Genomic DNA, 17,233 nt, shown 5'->3' with positions numbered 1-17,233 from the left:
TAAATTAATTGAGCATCATGGCTAGAAGTGACTCAATGTTGCCTAATCTTTCTCATCAAGAAATGACACAATTACAGCAACACAAAAAGGAACTCCACCACACAAAGTTCAGTGCTCACAAGGAGACTCATTCAACACACACGGTTCCATTCCCATTCATGCAAAGCACGAAAGTGTAAAACTTGGGAACATACTTGAGAGCAAAGATCACATTCAATCTCATTCAAGGCACGGATGTGAATGCAACGGGATGAAATTACTGAAATGATGCCTGCCCTCGAACTGTGATGATGGACTACCCGACTCGCCAATAATATTGGGTTCTGGTGTATTGAAATACAGGAGCTGCTGGATTTGTGTGTTTTCTTACCCCCTCACCATAGTTTGTCAAATGTTTAAACAACTGAACTTATATTCAAGGTTTGTTTCTCTTCATATGTTTTACTGGTTTACATTTGTCTCAGCAACCTGTTGAATGATTCTTCTGCTTTCAAAACAAAATGACAACAGGATGAATGCACACACTTGAAAATACAATACATGCAATGTTATGCATCATAGTGATGCAACCTCCTTTCAGTTTCATACTGCATGTCAATTGAAATCCTTACTGAAATACACACCTTCTCAAGATTGCGCTTGACTGGCGTGTCAGGCACTCAATTACAGCTGTTTTATCAAGACAATGTGTTCGTTTTGTAAAATATAGTTCCGGTCTGGTGTGGCACCCCAGCAAACGCACAACGTTGCCACAACGTTGCCACAACGTGGCGAGTTAGCAGGGACTGTCTGCGGCGCGCTGGTGTGTCCCGGGCTTTAGAGTAGAGAGACAGTTCAACTGTAAGTATGAACGGCAGAAACGGATATTGCCTTCCCTTTAAGTAGAGCGTCAGGGACAGCCTCCCTGGCTTACGGCCATACTAGCCTGAATACGCCCGATCTCGACCGATCTCGGAAGCCAGGCAGGCTCGGGCCTGGTCAGTACTTGGATGGGAGACCGCCTGGGAATACCAGGTGCTGTAAGCTTTTGCACCTTTTACACACCAGAGGGCGACAAATCACGAGTTTTAACTTTGGATACACACAATTTCATCATTATTTCAGATTTTACTTCCCCAAATACACAGGCATACAATAGATCTTGATCTCCAACGTAAACGGTCCCTAGTAACTAGGGTACATTCGTAAATTAATTGAGCATCATGGCTAGAAGTGACTCAATGTTGCCTAATCTTTCTCATCAAGAAATGACACAATTACAGCAACACAAAAAGGAACTCCACCACACAAAGTTCAGTGCTCACAAGGAGACTCATTCAACACACACGGTTCCATTCCCATTCATGCAAAGCACGAAAGTGTAAAACTTGGAAACATACTTGAGAGCAAAGATCACATTCAATCTCATTCAAGGCACGGATGTGAATGCAACGGGATGAAATTACTGAAATGATGCCTGCCCTCGAACTGTGATGATGGACTACCCGACTCGCCAATAATATTGGGTTCTGGTGTATTGAAATACAGGAGCTGCTGGATTTGTGTGTTTTCTTACCCCCTCACCATAGTTTGTCAAATGTTTAAACAACTGAACTTATATTCAAGGTTTGTTTCTCTTCATATGTTTTACTGGTTTACATTTGTCTCAGCAACCTGTTGAATGATTCTTCTGCTTTCAAAACAAAATGACAACAGGATGAATGCACACACTTGAAAATACAATACATGCAATGTTATTCATCATAGTGATGCAACCTCCTTTCAGTTTCATACTGCATGTCAATTGAAATCCTTACTGAAATGCACACCTTCTCAAGATTGCGCTTGACTGGCGTGTCAGGCACTCAATTACAGCTGTTTTATCAAGACAATGTGTTCGTTTTGTAAAATATAGTTCCGGTCTGGTGTGGCACCCCAACTAACGCACAACGTTGCCACAACGTTGCCACAACGTGGCGTGTTAGCAGGGACTGTCTGCGGCGCGCTGGTGTGTCCCGGGCTTTAGAGTAGAGAGACAGTTCAACTGTAAGTATGATCGGCAGAAACGGATATTGCCTTCCCTTTAAGTAGAGCGTCAGGGACAGCCTCCCTGGCTTACGGCCATACTAGCCTGAATACGCCCGATCTCGACCGATCTCGGAAGCCAGGCAGCCTCGGGCCTGGTCAGTACTTGGATGGGAGACCGCCTGGGAATACCAGGTGCTGTAAGCTTTTGCACCTTTTACACACCAGAGGGCGACAAATCACGAGTTTTAACTTTGGATACACACAATTTCATCATTATTTCAGATTTTACTTCCCCAAATACACAGGCATACAATAGATCTTGATCTCCAACGTAAACGGTCCCTAGTAACTAGGGTACATTCGTAAATTAATTGAGCATCATGGCTAGAAGTGACTCAATGTTGCCTAATCTTTCTCATCAAGAAATGACACAATTACAGCAACACAAAAAGGAACTCCACCACACAAAGTTCAGTGCTCACAAGGAGACTCATTCAACACACACGGTTCCATTCCCATTCATGCAAAGCACGAAAGTGTAAAACTTGGGAACATACTTGAGAGCAAAGATCACATTCAATCTCATTCAAGGCACGGATGTGAATGCAACGGGATGAAATTACTGAAATGATGCCTGCCCTCGAACTGTGATGATGGACTACCCGACTCGCCAATAATATTGGGTTCTGGTGTATTGAAATACAGGAGCTGCTGGATTTGTGTGTTTTCTTACCCCCTCACCATAGTTTGTCAAATGTTTAAACAACTGAACTTATATTCAAGGTTTGTTTCTCTTCATATGTTTTACTGGTTTACATTTGTCTCAGCAACCTGTTGAATGATTCTTCTGCTTTCAAAACAAAATGACAACAGGATGAATGCACACACTTGAAAATACAATACATGCAATGTTATGCATCATAGTGATGCAACCTCCTTTCAGTTTCATACTGCATGTCAATTGAAATCCTTACTGAAATGCACACCTTCTCAAGATTGCGCTTGACTGGCGTGTCAGGCACTCAATTACAGCTGTTTTATCAAGACAATGTGTTCGTTTTGTAATACATAGGTCTGGTGTGGCACCCCAGCTAACGCACAACGTTGCCACAACGTTTCGTGTTAGCAGGGACTGTCTGTGGCGCGCTGGTGTGTCCCGGACTTTAGAGTAGAGAGACAGTTCAACTGCAAGTATGAGCGGCAGAAACGGATATTGCCTTCCCTTTAAGTAGAGCGTCAGGGACAGCCTCCCTGGCTTACGGCCATACTAGCCTGAATACGCCCGATCTCGTCCGATCTCGGAAGCTAAGCAGGCTCCGGCCTGGTCAGTACTTGGATGGGAGACCGCCTGGGAATACCAGGTGCTGTAAGCTTTTGCATCTTTTACACACCAGAGGGCGACAAATCACGAGTTTTAACTTTGGATACACGCAATTTCATCATTATTTCAGATTTGACTTCCCCAAATACACAGGCATACAATAGATCTTGTTCTCCAACGTAAACGGTCCCTAGTAACTAGGGTACATTCGTAAATAAATTGAGCATCATGGCTAGAAGTGACTAAATGTTGCCTAATCTTTCTCATCGAGAAATGACACAATTACAGCAACACAAAAAGGAACTCCACCGGACAAAGTTCAGTGCTCACAAGGAGCCTCATTCAACACACACGGTTCCATTCCCATTCATGCAAAGCACGAAAGTGTAAAACTTGGGAACATACTTGAGAGCAAAGATCACATTCAATCTCATTCAAGGCACGGATGTGAATGCAACGGGATGAAATAACTGAATTGATGCCTGCCCTCGAACTGTGATGATGGACTACCCGACTCGCCAATAATATTGGCTTCTGGTGTATTGAAATACAGGAGCTGCTGGATGTGTGTGTTTTCTTACCCCCTCACCATAGTTTGTCAAATGTTTAAACAACTGAACTTATATTCAAGGTTTGTTTCTCTTCATATGTTTTACTGGTTTACATTTGTCTCAGCAACCTGTTGAATGATTCTTCTGCTTTCAAATTAAAATGACAACAGGATGAATGCACACACTTGAAAATACAATACATGCAATGTTATGCATCATAGTGATGCAACCTCCTTTCAGTTTCATACTGCATGTCAATTGAAATCCTTACTGAAATGCACACCTTCTCAAGATTGCGCTTGACTGGCGTGTCAGGCACTCAATTACAGCTGTTTTATCAAGACAATGTGTTCGTTTTGTAATACATAGTTCCGGTCTGGTGTGGCACCCCAGCTAACGCACAACGTTGCCACAATGTTGCCACAACGTGGCGTGTTAGCAGGGACTGTCTGCGGCGCGCTGGTGTGTCCCGGGCTTTAGAGTAGAGAGACAGTTCAACTGTAAGTATGAACGGCAGAAACGGATATTGCCTTCCCTTTAAGTAGAGCGTCAGGGACAGCCTCCCTGGCTTACGGCCATACTAGCCTGAATACGCCCGATCTCGTCCGATCTCGGAAGCTAAGCAGGCTCGGGCCTGGTCAGTACTTGGATGGGAGACCGCCTGGGAATACCAGGTGCTGTAAGCTTTTGCATCTCTTACACACCAGAGGGCGACAAATCACGAGTTTTAACTTTGGATACACGCAATTTCATCATTATTTCAGATTTGACTTCCCCAAATACACAGGCATACAATAGATCTTGTTCTCCAACGTAAACGGTCCCTAGTAACTAGGGTACATTCGTAAATAAATTGAGCATCATGGCTAGAAGTGACTAAATGTTGCCTAATCTTTCTCATCGAGAAATGACACAATTACAGCAACACAAAAAGGAACTCCACCGGACAAAGTTCAGTGCTCACAAGGAGCCTCATTCAACACACACGGTTCCATTCCCATTCATGCAAAGCACGAAAGTGTAAAACTTGGGAACATACTTGAGAGCAAAGATCACATTCAATCTCATTCAAGGCACGGATGTGAATGCAACGGGATGAAATTACTGAAATGATGCCTGCCCTCGAACTGTGATGATGGACTACCCGACTCGCCAATAATATTGGGTTCTGGTGTATTGAAATACAGGAGCTGCTGGATTTGTGTGTTTTCTTACCCCCTCACCATAGTTTGTCAAATGTTTAAACAACTGAACTTATATTCAAGGTTTGTTTCTCTTCATATGTTTTACTGGTTTACATTTGTCTCAGCAACCTGTTGAATGATTCTTCTGCTTTCAAAACAAAATGACAACAGGATGAATGCACACACTTGAAAATACAATACATGCAATGTTATGCATCATAGTGATGCAACCTCCTTTCAGTTTCATACTGCATGTCAATTGAAATCCTTACTGAAATGCACACCTTCTCAAGATTGCGCTTGACTGGCGTGTCAGGCACTCAATTACAGCTGTTTTATCAAGACAATGTGTTCGTTTTGTAATATATAGTTCCGGTCTGGTGTGGCACCCCAGCTAACGCACAACGTTGCCACAACGCTGCCACAACGTGGCGTGTTAGCAGGGACTGTCTGCGGCGCGCTGGTGTGTCCCGGGCTTTAGAGTAGAGAGACAGTTCAACTGTAAGTATGAACGGCAGAAACGGATATTGCCTTCCCTTTAAGTAGAGCGTCAGGGACAGCCTCCCTGGCTTACGGCCATACTAGCCTGAATACGCCCGATCTCGTCCGATCTCGTCCGATCTCGGAAGCCAAGCAGGCGCGGGCCTGGTCAGTACTTGGATGGGAGACCGCCTGGGAATACCAGGTGCTGTAAGCTTTTGCATCTCTTACACACCAGAGGGCGACAAATCACGAGTTTTAACTTTGGATACACGCAATTTCATCATTATTTCAGATTTGACTTCCCCAAATACACAGGCATACAATAGATCTTGTTCTCCAACGTAAACGGTCCCTAGTAACTAGGGTACATTCGTAAATAAATTGAGCATCATGGCTAGAAGTGACTAAATGTTGCCTAATCTTTCTCATCGAGAAATGACACAATTACAGCAACACAAAAAGGAACTCCACCGGACAAAGTTCAGTGCTCACAAGGAGCCTCATTCAACACACACGGTTCCATTCCCATTCATGCAAAGCACGAAAGTGTAAAACTTGGGAACATACTTGAGAGCAAAGATCACATTCAATCTCATTCAAGGCACGGATGTGAATGCAACGGGATGAAATTACTGAAATGATGCCTGCCCTCGAACTGTGATGATGGACTACCCGACTCGCCAATAATATTGGGTTCTGGTGTATTGAAATACAGGAGCTGCTGGATTTGTGTGTTTTCTTACCCCCTCACCATAGTTTGTCAAATGTTGAAACAACTGAACTTATATTCAAGGTTTGTTTCTCTTCATATGTTTTACTGGTTTACATTTGTCTCAGCAACCTGTTGAATGATTCTTCTGCTTTCAAAACAAAATGACAACAGGATGAATGCACACACTTGAAAATACAATACATGCAATGTTATGCATCATAGTGATGCAACCTCCTTTCAGTTTCATACTGCATGTCAATTGAAATCCTTACTGAAATGCACACCTTCTTAAGATTGCGCTTGAATGGCGTGTCAGGCACTCAATTACAGCTGTTTTATCAAGACAATGTGTTAGTTTTGTAATACATTGGTCTGGTGTGGCACCCCAGCTAACGCACAACGTTGCCACAACGTTTCGTGTTAGCAGGGACTGTCTGCGGCGCGCTGGTGTGTCCCGGGCTTTAGAGTAGAGAGACAGTTCAACTGTAAGTATGAACGGCAGAAACGGATATTGCCTTCCCTTTAAGTAGAGTGTCAGGGACAGCATTCCTGGCTTACGGCCATACTAGCCTGAATACGCCCGATCTCGGAAGCTAAGCAGGCTTGGGCCAGGTCAGTACTTGGATGGGAGACCGCCTGGGAATACCAGGTGCTGTAAGCTTTTGCATCTTTTACACACCAGAGGGCGACAAATCACGAGTTTTAACTTTGGATACACGCAATTTCATCATTATTTCAGATTTGACTTCCCCAAATACACAGGCATACAATAGATCTTGTTCTCCAACGTAAACGGTCCCTAGTAACTAGGGTACATTCGTAAATAAATTGAGCATCATGGCTAGAAGTGACTAAATGTTGCCTAATCTTTCTCATCGAGAAATGACACAATTACAGCAACACAAAAAGGAACTCCACCGGACAAAGTTCAGTGCTCACAAGGAGCCTCATTCAACACACACGGTTCCATTCCCATTCATGCAATGCACGAAAGTGTAAAACTTGGGAACATACTTGAGAGCAAAGATCACATTCAATCTCATTCAAGGCACGGATGTGAATGCAACGGGATGAAATTACTGAAATGATGCCTGCCCTCGAACTGTGATGATGGACTACCCGACTCGCCAATAATATTGGGTTCTGGTGTATTGAAATACAGGAGCTGCTGGATTTGTGTGTTTTTTTACCCCCTCACCATAGTTTGTCAAATGTTTAAACAACTGAACTTATATTCAAGGTTTGTTTCTCTTCATATGTTTTACTGGTTTACATTTGTCTCAGCAACCTGTTGAATGATTCTTCTGCTTTCAAAACAAAATGACAACAGGATGAATGCACACACTTGAAAATACAATACATGCAATGTTATGCATCATAGTGATGCAACCTCCTTTCAGTTTCATACTGCATGTCAATTGAAATCCTTACTGAAATGCACACCTTCTCAAGATTGCGCTTGACTGGCGTGTCAGGCACTCAATTACAGCTGTTTTATCAAGACAACGTGTTCGTTTTGTAATATATAGTTCCGGTCTGGTGTGGCACCCCAGCTAACGCACAATGTTGCCACAACGTGGCGTGTTAGCAGGGACTGTCTGCGGCGCGCTGGTGTGTCCCGGGCTTTACAGTAGAGAGACAGTTCAACTGTAAGTATGAACGGCAGAAACGGATATTGCCTTCCCTTTAAGTAGAGCGTCAGGGACAGCCTCCCTGGCTTACGGCCATACTAGCCTGAATACGCCCGATCTCGTCCGATCTCGGAAGCTAAGCAGGCTCGTTCCTGGTCAGTACTTGGATGGGAGACCGCCTGGGAATACCTGGTGCTGTAAGCTTTTGCATCTTTTACACACCAGAGGGCGACAAATCACGAGTTTTAACTTTGGATACACGCAATTTCATCATTATTTCAGATTTGACTTCCCCAAATACACAGGCATACAATAGATCTTGTTCTCCAACGTAAACGGTCCCTAGTAACTAGGGTACATTCGTAAATAAATTGAGCATCATGGCTAGAAGTGACTAAATGTTGCCTAATCTTTCTCATCAAGAAATGAGACAATTACAGCAACACAAAAAAGAACTCCACCGGACAAAGTTCAGTGCTCACAAGGAGCCTCATTCAACACACACGGTTCCATTCCCATTCATGCAAAGCACGAAAGTGTAAAACTTGGGAACTTACTTGAGAGCAAAGATCACATTCAATCTCATTCAAGGCACGGATGTGAATGCAACGGGATGAAATTACTGAAATGATGACTGCCCTCGAACTGTGAAGATGGACTACCCGACTTGCCAATAATATTGGGTTCTGGTGTATTGAAATACAGGAGCTGCTGGATTTGTGTGTTTTCTTACCCCCTCACCATAGTTTGTCAAATGTTTAAACAACTGAACTTATATTCAAGGTTTGTTTCTCTTCATATGTTTTACTGGTTTACATTTGTCTCAGCAACCTGTTGAATGATTCTTCTGCTTTCAAAACAAAATGACAACAGGATGAATGCACACACTTGAAAATACAATACATGCAATGTTATGCATCATAGTGATGCAACCTCCTTTCAGTTTCATACTGCATGTCAATTGAAATCCTTACTGAAATGCACACCTTCTCAAGATTGCGCTTGACTGGCGTGTCAGGCACTCAATTACAGCTGTTTTATCAAGACAATGTGTTCGTTTTGTAATATATAGTTCCGGTCTGGTGTGGCACCCCAGCTAACGCACAACGTTGCCACAATGTTGCCACAACGTGGCGTGTTAGCAGGGACTGTCTGCGGCGCGCTGGTGTGTCCCGGGCTTTAGAGTAGAGAGACAGTTCAACTGTAAGTATGAACGGCAGAAACGGATATTGCCTTCCCTTTAAGTAGAGCGTCAGGGACAGCCTCCCTGGCTTACGGCCATACTAGCCTGAATACGCCCGATCTCGTCAGATCTCGGAAGCTAAGCAGGCTCGTGCCTGGTCAGTACTTGGATGGGAGACCGCCTGGGAATACCAGGTGCTGTAAGCTTTTGCATCTTTTACACACCAGAGGGCGACAAATCACGAGTTTTAACTTTGGATACACGCAATTTCATCATTATTTCAGATTTTACTTCCCCAAATACACAGGCATACAATAGATCTTGTTCTCCAACGTAAACGGTCCCTAGTAACTAGGGTATATTCGTAAATAAATTGAGCATCATGGCTAGAAGTGACTAAATGTTGCCTAATCTTTCTCATCGAGAAATTACACAATTACAGCAACACAAAAAGGAACTCCACCGGACAAAGTTCAGTGCTCACAAGGAGCCTCATTCAACACACACGGTTCCATTCCCATTCATGCAAAGCACGAAAGTGTAAAACTTGGGAACATACTTGAGAGCAAAGATCACATTCAATCTCATTCAAGGCACGGATGTGAATGCAACGGGATGAAATTACTGAAATGATGCCTGCCCTCGAACTGTGATGATGGACTACCCGACTCGCCAATAATATTGGGTTCTGGTGTATTGAAATACAGGAGCTGCTGGATTTGTGTGTTTTCTTACCCCCTCACCATAGTTTGTCAAATGTTTAAACAACTGAACTTATATTCAAGGTTTGTTTATCTTCATATGTTTTACTGGTTTACATTTGTCTCAGCAACCTGTTGAATGATTCTTCTGCTTTCAAAACAAAATGACAACAGGATGAATGCACACACTTGAAAATACAATACATGCAATGTTATGCATCATAGTGATGCAACCTCCTTTCAGTTTCATACTGCATGTCAATTGAAATCCTTACTGAAATGCACACCTTCTCAAGATTGCGCTTGACTGGCTTGTCAGGCACTCAATTACAGCTGTTTTATCAAGACAATGTGTTCGTTTTGTAAAATATAGTTCCGGTCTGGTGTGGCACCCCAGCTAACGCACAACGCTGCCACAACGTTGCCACAACGTGGCGTGTTAGCAGGGACTGTCTGCGGCGCGCTGGTGTGTCCCGGAATTTAGAGTAGAGAGACAGTTCAACTGCAAGTATGAGCGGCAGAAACGGATATTGCCTTCCCTTTAAGTAGAGCGTCAGGGACAGCCTCCCTGGCTTACGGCCATACTAGCCTGAATAAGCCCGATCTCGTCCGATCTCGGAAGCTAAGCAGGCTCGGGCCTGGTCAGTCCTTGGATGGGAGACCGCCTGGGAATACCAGGTGCTGTAAGCTTTTGCATCTTTTACACACCAGAGGGCGACAAATCACGAGTTTTAACTTTGGATACACGCAATTTCATCATTATTTCAGATTTGACTTCCCCAAATACACAGGCATACAATAGATCTTGTTCTCCAACGTAAACGGTCCCTAGTAACTAGGGTACATTCGTAAATAAATTGAGCATCATGGCTAGAAGTGACTAAATGTTGCCTAATCTTTCTCATCGAGAAATGACACAATTACAGCAACACAAAAAGGAACTCCACCGGACAAAGTTCAGTGCTCACAAGGAGCCTCATTCAACACACACGGTTCCATTCCCATTCATGCAAAGCACGAAAGTGTAAAACTTGGGAACATACTTGAGAGCAAAGATCACATTCAATCTCATTCAAGGCACGGATGTGAATGCACCGGGATGAAATTACTGAAATGATGCCTGCCCTCGAACTGTGATGATGGACTACCCGACTCGCCAATAATATTGGGTTCTGGTGTATTGAAATACAGGAGCTGCTGGATTTGTGTGTTTTCTTACCCCCTCACCATAGTTTGTCAAATGTTTAAACAACTGAACTTATATTCAAGGTTTGTTTCTCTTCATATGTTTTACTGGTTTACATTTGTCTCAGCAACCTGTTGAATGATTCTTCTGCTTTCAAAACAAAATGACAACAGGATGAATGCACACACTTGAAAATACAATACATGCAATGTTATGCATCATAGTGATGCAACCTCCTTTCAGTTTCATACTGCATGTCAATTGAAATCCTTACTGAAATGCACACCTTCTCAAGATTGCGCTTGACTGGCGTGTCAGGCACTCAATTACAGCTGTATTATCAAGACAATGTGTTCGTTTTGTAAAATATAGTTCCGGTCTGGTGTGGCACCCCAGCTAACGCACAACGTTGCCACAATGTTTCGTGTTAGCAGGGACTGTCTGCGGCGCGCTGGTGTGTCCCGGACTTTAGAGTAGAGAGACAGTTCAACTGCAAGTATGAGCGGCAGAAACGGATATTGCCTTCCCTTTAAGTAGAGCGTCAGGGACAGCCTCCCTGGCTTACGGCCATACTAGCCTGAATACGCCCGATCTCGTCCGATCTCGGAAGCTAAGCAGGCTCGGGCCTGGTCAGTACTTGCATGGGAGACCGCCTGGGAATACCAGGTGCTGTAAGCTTTTGCATCTTTTACACACCAGAGGGCGACAAATCACGAGTTTTAACTTTGGATACACGCAATTTCATCATTATTTCAGATTTGACTTCCCCAAATACACAGGCATACAATAGATCTTGTTCTCCAACGTAAACGGTCCCTAGTAACTAGGGTACATTCGTAAATAAATTGAGCATCATGGCTAGAAGTGACTAAATGTTGCCTAATCTTTCTCATCGAGAAATGACACAATTACAGCAACACAAAAAGGAACTCCACCGGACAAAGTTCAGTGCTCACAAGGAGCCTCATTCAACACACACGGTTCCATTCCCATTCATGCAAAGCACGAAAGTGTAAAACTTGGGAACATACTTGAGAGCAAAGATCACATTCAATCTCATTCAAGGCACGGATGTGAATGCAACGGGATGAAATTACTGAAATGATGCCTGCCCTCGAACTGTGATGATTGACTACCCGACTGGCCAATAATATTGGGTTCTGGTGTTTTGAAATACAGGAGCTGCTGGATTTGTGTGTTTTCTTACCCCCTCACCATAGTTTGTCAAATGTTTAAACAACTGAACTTATATTCAAGGTTTGTTTCTCTTCAAATGTTTTACTGGTTTACATTTGTCTCAGCAACCTGTTGAATGATTCTTCTGCTTTCAAAACAAAATGACAACAGGATGAATGCACACACTTGAAAATACAATACATGCAATGTTATGCATCATAGTGATGCAACCTCCTTTCAGTTTCATACTGAATGTCAATTGAAATCCTTACTGAAATGCACACCTTCTCAAGATTGCGCTTGACAGGAGTGTCAGGCACTCAATTACAGCTGTTTTATCAAGACAATGTGTTCGTTTTGTAATATATAGTTCCGGTCTGGTGTGGCACCCCAGCTAACGCACAACGTTGCCACAATGTTGCCACAACGTGGCGTGTTAGCAGGGACTGTCTGCGGCGCGCTGGTGTGTCCCGGGCTTTAGAGTAGAGAGACAGTTCAACTGTAAGTATGAACGGCAGAAACGGATATTGCCTTCCCTTTAAGTAGAGCGTCAGGGACAGCCTTCCTGCCTTACGGCCATACTAGCCTGAATACGCCCGATCTCGTCCGATCTCGGAAGCCAAGCAGGCTCGGGCCTGGTCAGTACTTGGATGGGAGACTGCCTGGGAATACCAGGTGCTGTAAGCTCTTGCACCTTTTAATAAACTAGAGGGCGACATATCACGAGTTTTAACTTTGGATACACACAATTTCATCATTATTTCAGATTTTACTTCCCCAAATACACAGGCATACAATAGATCTTGTTCTCCAACGTAAACGGTCCCTAGTAACTAGGGTACATTCGTAAATAAATTGAGCATCATGGCTAGAAGTGACTAAATGTTGCCTAATTTTTCTCATCGAGAAATGACACAATTACAGCAACACAAAAAGGAACTCCACCGGACAAAGTTCAGTGCTCACAAGGAGCCTCATTCAACACACACGGTTCCATTCCCATTCATGCAAAGCACGAAAGTGTAAAACTTGGGAACATACTTGAGAGCAAAGATCACATTCAATCTCATTCAAGGCACGGATGTGAATGCAACGGGATGAAATTACTGAAATGATGCCTGCCCTCGAACTGTGATGATGGACTACCCGACTCGCCAATAATATTGGGTTCTGGTGTATTGAAATACAGGAGCTGCTGGATTTGTGTGTTTTCTTACCCCCTCACCATAGTTTGTCAAATGTTTAAACAACTGAACTTATATTCAAGGTTTGTTTCTCTTCATATGTTTTACTGGTTTACATTTGTCTCAGCAACCTGTTGAATGATTCTTCTGCTTTCAAAACAAAATGACAACAGGATGAATGCACACACTTGAAAATACAATACATGCAATGTTATGCATCATAGTGATGCAACCTCCTTTCAGTTTCATACTGCATGTCAATTGAAATCCTTACTGAAATGCACACCTTCTCAAGATTGCGCTTGACTGGCGTGTCAGGCACTCAATTACAGCTGTATTATCAAGACAATGTGTTCGTTTTGTAAAATATAGTTCCGGTCTGGTGTGGCACCCCAGCTAACGCACAACGTTGCCACAACGTTTCGTGTTAGCAGGGACTGCCTGCGGCGCGCTGGTGTGTCCCGGACTTTAGAGTAGAGAGACAGTTCAACTGCAAGTATGAGCGGCAGAAACGGATATTGCCTTCCCTTTAAGTAGAGCGTCAGGGACAGCCTCCCTGGCTTACGGCCATACTAGCCCGAATACGCCCGATCTCGTCCGATCTCGGAAGTCAAGCAGGCTTGGGCCTGGTCAGTACTTGGATGGGAGACCGCCTTGGAATACCAGGTGCTGTAAGCTTTTGCATCTTTTACACACCAGAGGGCGACAAATCACGAGTTTTAACTTTGGATACACGCAATTTCATCAATATTTCAGATTTTACTTCCCCAAATACACAGGCATACAATAGATCTTGTTCTCCAACGTAAATGGTCCCTAGTAACTAGGGTACATTCGTAAATAAATTGAGCATCATGGCTAGAAGTGACTAAATGTTGCCTAATCTTTCTCATCGAGAAATGACACAATTACAGCAACACAAAAAGGAACTCCACCGGACAAAGTTCAGTGCTCACAAGGAGCCTCATTCAACACACACGGTTCCATTCCCATTCATGCAAAGCACGAAAGTGTAAAACTTGGGAACATACTTGAGAGCAAAGATCACATTCAATCTCATTCAAGGCACGGATGTGAATGCAACGGGATGAAATTACTGAAATGATGCCTGCCCTCGAACTGTGATGATGGACTACCCGACTCGCCAATAATATTGGGTTCTGGTGTATTGAAATACAGGAGCTGCTGGATTTGTGTGTTTTCTTACCCCCTCACCATAGTTTGTCAAATGTTTAAACAACTGAACTTATATTCAAGGTTTGTTTCTCTTCATATGTTTTACTGGTTTACATTTGTCTCAGCAACCTCAGCAAGAATGATTCTTCTGCTTTCAAAACAAAATGACAACAGGATGAATGCACACACTTGAAAATACAATACATGCAATGTTATGCATCATAGTGATGCAACCTCCTTTCAGTTTCATACTGCATGTCAATTGAAATCCTTACTGAAATGCACACCTTCTCAAGATTGCGCTTGACTGGCGTGTCAGGCACTCAATTACAGCTGTATTATCAAGACAATGTGTTCGTTTTGTAATATATAGTTCCGGTCTGGTGTGGCACCCCAGCTAACGCACAACGTTGCCACAACGTTTCGTGTTAGCAGGGACTGTCTGCGGCGCGCTGGTGTGTCCCGGACTTTAGAGTAGAGAGACAGTTCAACTGCAAGTATGAGCGGCAGAAACGGATATTGCCTTCCCTTTAAGTAGAGCGTCAGGGACAGCCTCCCTGGCTTACGGCCATACTAGCCTGAATACGCCCGATCTCGTCCGATCTCGGAAGCTAAGCAGGCTCGGGCCTGGTCAGTACTTGGATGGGAGACCGCCTGGGAATACCAGGTGCTGTAAGCTTTTGCATCTTTTACACACCAGAGGGCGACAAATCACGAGTTTTAACTTTGAATACACGCAATTTCATCATTATTTCACATTTGACTTCCCCAAATACACAGGCATACAATAGATCTTGTTCTCCAACGTAAACGGTCCCTAGTAACTAGGGTACATTCGTAAATAAATTGAGCATCATGGCTAGAAGTGACTAAATGTTGCCTAATCTTTCTCATCGAGAAATGACACAATTACAGCAACACAAAAAGGAACTCCACCGGACAAAGTTCAGTGCTCACAAGGAGCCTCATTCAACACACACGGTTCCATTCCCATTCATGCAAAGCACGAAAGTGTAAAACTTGGGAACATACTTGAGAGCAAAGATCACATTCAATCTCATTCAAGGCACGGATGTGAATGCAACGGGATGAAATTACTGAAATGATGCCTGCCCTCGAACTGTGATGATGGACTACCCGACTCGCCAATAATATTGGGTTCTGGTGTATTGAAATACAGGAGCTGCTGGATTTGTGTGTTTTCTTACCCCCTCACCATAGTTTGTCAAATGTTTAAACAACTGAACTTATATTCAAGGTTTGTTTCTCTTCATATGTTTTACTGGTTTACATTTGTCTCAGCAACCTGTTGAATGATTCTTCTGCTTTCAAAACAAAATGACAACAGGATGAATGCACACACTTGAAAATACAATACATGCAATGTTATGCATCATAGTGATGCAACCTCCTTTCAGTTTCATACTGCATGTCAATTGAAATCCTTACTGAAATGCACACCTTCTCAAGATTGCGCTTGACTGGCGTGTCAGGCACTCAATTACAGCTGTATTATCAAGACAATGTGTTCGTTTTGTAATATATAGTTCCGGTCTGGTGTGGCACCCCAGCTAACGCACAACGTTGCCACAACGTTTCGTGTTAGCAGGGACTGTCTGCGGCGCGCTGGTGTGTCCCGGGCTTTAGAGTAGAGAGACAGTTCAACTGTAAGTATGAACGGCAGAAACGGATATTGCCTTCCCTTTAAGTAGCGCGTCAGGGACAGCCTCCCTGGCTTACGGCCATACTAGCCTGAATACGCCCGATCTCGTCCGATCTCGGAAGCTAAGCAGGCTCGGGCCTGGTCAGTACTTGGATGGGAGACCCCCTGGGAATACCAGGTGCTGTAAGCTTTTGCATCTTTTACACACCAAAGGGCGACAAATCACGAGTTTTAACTTTGGATACACGCAATTTCATCATTATTTCAGATTTGACTTCCCCAAATACACAGGCATACAATAGATCTTGTTCTCCAACGTAAACGGTCCCTAGTAACTAGTGTACATTCGTAAATAAATTGAGCATCATGGCTAGAAGTGACTAAATGTTGCCTAATCTTTCTCATCGAGAAATGACACAATTACACCAACACAAAAAGGAACTCCACCGGACAAAGTTCAGTGCTCACAAGGAGCCTCATTCAACACACACGGTTCCATTCCCATTCATGCAAAGCACGAAAGTGTAAAACTTGGGAAAATACTTGAGAGCAAAGATCACATTCAATCTCATTCAAGGCACGGATGTGAATGCAACGGGATGAAATTACTGAAATGATGCCTGCCCTCGAACTGTGATGATGGACTACCCGACTCGCCAATAATATTGGGTTCTGGTGTATTGAAATACAGGAGCTGCTGGATTTGTGTGTTTTCTTACCCCCTCACCATAGTTTGTCAAATGTTTAAACAACTGAACTTATATTCAAGGTTTGTTTCTCTTCATATGTTTTACTGGTTTACATTTGTCTCAGCAACCTGTTGAATGATTCTTCTGCTTTCAAAACAAAATGACAACAGGATGAATGTACACACTTGAAAATACAATACATGCAATGTTATGCATCATAGTGATGCAACCTCATTTCAGTTTCATACTGCATGTCAATTGAAATCCTTACTGAAATGCACACCTTCTCAAGATTGCGCTTGACTGCCGTGTCAGGCACTCAATTACAGCTGTTTTATCAAGACAATGTGTTCGTTTTGTAAAATATAGTTCCGGTCTGGTGTGGC

The 17,233-nt window shown here is 43.4% G+C and overlaps 12 non-coding genes and 2 pseudogenes across 12 annotated transcripts; all 14 read left to right on the top strand.

Moving 5' to 3' along the window:
* The first annotated feature begins 907 nt into the window (after window positions 1-907).
* Window positions 908-1,026, top strand: LOC136757409 (5S ribosomal RNA). Its single transcript, XR_010819436.1, has one exon. It is a non-coding gene; the product is annotated as a 5S ribosomal RNA (ribosomal RNA).
* Window positions 1,027-2,092: 1,066 nt separating this feature from the next.
* On the top strand, window positions 2,093-2,211 carry LOC136757564 (5S ribosomal RNA). Its single transcript, XR_010819555.1, has one exon. It is a non-coding gene; the product is annotated as a 5S ribosomal RNA (ribosomal RNA).
* A 1,050-nt stretch (window positions 2,212-3,261) lies between these two features.
* Window positions 3,262-3,380, top strand: LOC136756456 (5S ribosomal RNA). Its single transcript, XR_010818539.1, has one exon. It is a non-coding gene; the product is annotated as a 5S ribosomal RNA (ribosomal RNA).
* A 1,066-nt stretch (window positions 3,381-4,446) lies between these two features.
* On the top strand, window positions 4,447-4,565 carry LOC136757237 (5S ribosomal RNA). Its single transcript, XR_010819275.1, has one exon. It is a non-coding gene; the product is annotated as a 5S ribosomal RNA (ribosomal RNA).
* A 1,066-nt stretch (window positions 4,566-5,631) lies between these two features.
* On the top strand, window positions 5,632-5,760 carry LOC136757523 (uncharacterized; annotated as a pseudogene).
* Window positions 5,761-6,810: 1,050 nt separating this feature from the next.
* Window positions 6,811-6,919, top strand: LOC136757538 (uncharacterized; annotated as a pseudogene).
* Window positions 6,920-7,974: 1,055 nt separating this feature from the next.
* LOC136757309 (5S ribosomal RNA) lies at window positions 7,975-8,093 on the top strand. The gene has a single exon (XR_010819343.1). It is a non-coding gene; the product is annotated as a 5S ribosomal RNA (ribosomal RNA).
* A 1,066-nt stretch (window positions 8,094-9,159) lies between these two features.
* On the top strand, window positions 9,160-9,278 carry LOC136757013 (5S ribosomal RNA). The gene has a single exon (XR_010819062.1). It is a non-coding gene; the product is annotated as a 5S ribosomal RNA (ribosomal RNA).
* Window positions 9,279-10,344: 1,066 nt separating this feature from the next.
* On the top strand, window positions 10,345-10,463 carry LOC136757247 (5S ribosomal RNA). The gene has a single exon (XR_010819284.1). It is a non-coding gene; the product is annotated as a 5S ribosomal RNA (ribosomal RNA).
* A 1,055-nt stretch (window positions 10,464-11,518) lies between these two features.
* On the top strand, window positions 11,519-11,637 carry LOC136756262 (5S ribosomal RNA). The gene has a single exon (XR_010818358.1). It is a non-coding gene; the product is annotated as a 5S ribosomal RNA (ribosomal RNA).
* Window positions 11,638-12,703: 1,066 nt separating this feature from the next.
* LOC136757283 (5S ribosomal RNA) lies at window positions 12,704-12,822 on the top strand. Its single transcript, XR_010819318.1, has one exon. It is a non-coding gene; the product is annotated as a 5S ribosomal RNA (ribosomal RNA).
* Window positions 12,823-13,878: 1,056 nt separating this feature from the next.
* LOC136757025 (5S ribosomal RNA) lies at window positions 13,879-13,997 on the top strand. The gene has a single exon (XR_010819074.1). It is a non-coding gene; the product is annotated as a 5S ribosomal RNA (ribosomal RNA).
* Window positions 13,998-15,055: 1,058 nt separating this feature from the next.
* On the top strand, window positions 15,056-15,174 carry LOC136757226 (5S ribosomal RNA). The gene has a single exon (XR_010819264.1). It is a non-coding gene; the product is annotated as a 5S ribosomal RNA (ribosomal RNA).
* Window positions 15,175-16,229: 1,055 nt separating this feature from the next.
* LOC136755826 (5S ribosomal RNA) lies at window positions 16,230-16,348 on the top strand. Its single transcript, XR_010817937.1, has one exon. It is a non-coding gene; the product is annotated as a 5S ribosomal RNA (ribosomal RNA).
* The last annotated feature ends 885 nt before the right edge of the window (window positions 16,349-17,233 follow it).

Source organism: Amia ocellicauda, chromosome 8, assembly GCF_036373705.1.
Source record: "Amia ocellicauda isolate fAmiCal2 chromosome 8, fAmiCal2.hap1, whole genome shotgun sequence".
Taxonomy (NCBI): domain Eukaryota; kingdom Metazoa; phylum Chordata; class Actinopteri; order Amiiformes; family Amiidae; genus Amia; species Amia ocellicauda.
Note: the sequence above shows the minus strand (reverse complement) of the source record. Positions and strands in the feature narration are given on the sequence as shown.